Raw genomic sequence first — 2,907 nt, 5'->3', positions numbered from 1 at the left:
GAGAGAGAGAGAGAGAGAGCGAGTGAGAGAGAGAGTACTGAGCAGAATTCCTTCATGAAAGCTTGTACATTCCTCCAATTGTTCTCAACGTCCTTCCTCCAAAACAAGCAGAACATTAAATAGAACATATCTAATCATTAAACTATAGCTCAGTTTGGCAAATAAGTTTCGGAAAAACAAAAATAAAATCAAGCATTCACCTTTCCCACGTCACAGTAAATAGCAATCTGGACATAAACTATGCATTAGGTACATGATCAGAAAAAAAAAAATTAAAGGCATGAGAATTATGCAAATGTGTTTTTACAAAGGTGGAAGGGAGAAGGGAGGGAAGAGAAGGAAGGAGGAGGAGGAGAAAGAGACAGACACAGAGAGACACATATGCACAGACAGAGAGAGGCAACAACCAAGTTTGGAAAGAAATATAACCTAAAGCACAAAGGAAATTTTCCCAAAGAGCTTCATATTATAAAATTGTTTGTTAAAACATAAATATAAAACATTTTTATTAAATGTTTACTAAATGTTTTTACTGTTTTTATATAAATTAAATGTTAACTGTTATTCAATGTTTATTATTAATAAATCAGAAAGTAAACTATGTCAACAAAAATGTGGATGGTTGCTGAAGAGATGGGTTAAGTTGTCACGGGCTATCTCCTCATCTTTCTTAACAGTGAATGAACAGATATTGTCTGAAATAAAAGCCAGTGTTTAGTGAATGATTCTATGCTTTTAGTATATTAATGTATTAAATGATATTTTTTCTCAACTTTAATGAGATTATTTAGTAGAAATGCCATTCAACCTAGCAATACCATTTTAGGCATCTACCCAAAAGAGCATAAGACATTCTATTATAAAGACATCTGCTCCCAAATGTTTATGGCAGCACAATTCACTATTGCAGGACGTGGAAACAACCCAAGTGTCCGTCAATTCATGAGTGGATTATTAAAATTTGGTATATGTTTACAATGGAATATTACTCAATTCTAAGAAATGACAGCGAGCTAGCACCACTTATACTATCCTGGTTTGAGCTTAAGCCTATTATCCAAAGTGAGATGACACAAGATCAGAATAATGAGCTCCACATGTACTCGCCATCAAATTGGTACTGACTGATTAACACTATGGTGCTCAAATGGTGGTGGTGTTCACTAGGTATTGGGGGTTGGGTAGATGTGGAGGGTAGAACCACATCTGAGGGATGTGGTGAGCATTGTGGAGGGGAAGGGCATAGCTCTAACCCTTGCTAGGGAGAGGCAAAGATATAAAATGTAACCAAAATGTTAAAAAAAATGAACAAACATTTATGGGGTGTTGGGCAGGAGGGAGGGGGAGGAGCGGATGGGTATTTACATACATACTGAGTGTGATGTGCACTGTCTGGGGGATGGTCACACTTGAAGCTCTGACTCGAGGGAGGAAGGGAGGCAAGGGCAATGTATGTAACCTTAACGTTTGTACCCCCATAATATGCTGAAATTTAAAAAAAAGGAAAAGAAATAGTATATGAGATAGGACCCCATTTTAAATGAAATGATATCTATTAGTCAATCACTGCCAAATAATGCTGCATAACACCCTCAACATTTAGTGGCTTCCAACAAGAAGAATTAATTTCTTACCCAAGAATCTATGAGTTGCCTGAACTCACTTGGACTTGACTCCATGGTACAGATTGGATTGAAATCTGCCCCGGGTGACTTCTGGGACCAGCAAACACTCGGCAGCATATTCTTCTCATGGTGATGACAGGGTCAAAGAGAGCAAACCTGTCTGTGCAAGGACATTGAAGATTTGGCACACATCACAGAGGGACAGACACATCACCTAGCACACAGCACTTTTTCCCCTTGGGTTAAAACAAGACATATAGCAAAGGCCAAATTCCAGTAGGGAATAGACTCTCATCAGCATCAGGCCATGGCAAAAGTGTAGATGTCGAATAATACTGTAGGGGGCAGAATTGAGACTGATAATTCTATCACTTCATCCATTTATTTACCCATATATACAGAGAGGAGAGAGGAATGATCTACACTAGGGTGATGGAATTTTAGATGATTTTTCTTTTACTTTATTCCTTGCTTTGAGGAGGTGGAGGAGAGGCTTTATTTCTTAAATACTGCATTATATACAATTATGATTTTTTAAAAAGCTTTATTGAGATATAAATCGCATAGTAAAAAATTCACCCTTTCAATGTGTATGATTCATTGTTCTTTAGTATAAACACATAGTTTTGTAAACATCACCACTATTTAATTTCACAGTATTTTCATTACTCCAAAAACACCCATTAGCGTTAAGCTGTAACCACCCATTTATCCCCTTCCCTAAGCCTGTGGCAAGCACTAATTTAGTTTTGTATCTATTGATTTGTCTATCCTGAATATTTCATATAAATGAAACCACACAATATGTGGCCTTTTTTGTTGTTGTATTTTAGAGACAGGGTCTTGCTCTGTCACTTAGTAGAGTGCAGTGGCCCAATCATAGCTCATTGCAACCTAGAACTGCTGGGCTCAAGTGATCTTCCTGCTATAGCCTCATGAGCAGTTGGACTACAGGTGCACACCACCACTCCTGGCTATTTTTTTTTTCATTTTTTTGTAGAGATGAAGTCTTGTTATGTTGCCCAGGCTATTCTTAAACTCCTGGCCTCAAGTAATCCTTCTGCCTTGGCTTCGCAAAGTGCTGGGATTACAGGTGTGCACCACCATGCCTTGCCAATATGTGGTCTTTTTGAATGTCTTCTTTCACCCAGAATAATGTTTTCTGGATTCATTCATGCTGTAGCATGTATCAATACTTCTTTCTCTTTTATTGCCCAATAGTATTTCATTGTATAGATATGTCACATTTTGTTTATCCATTTATTAGCTAATAGACATTGGA

This window comes from Microcebus murinus, chromosome 15, assembly GCF_040939455.1.
Source record: "Microcebus murinus isolate Inina chromosome 15, M.murinus_Inina_mat1.0, whole genome shotgun sequence".
In the NCBI taxonomy this organism is placed as follows: domain Eukaryota; kingdom Metazoa; phylum Chordata; class Mammalia; order Primates; family Cheirogaleidae; genus Microcebus; species Microcebus murinus.
This window is presented reverse-complemented; position numbering follows the sequence as displayed.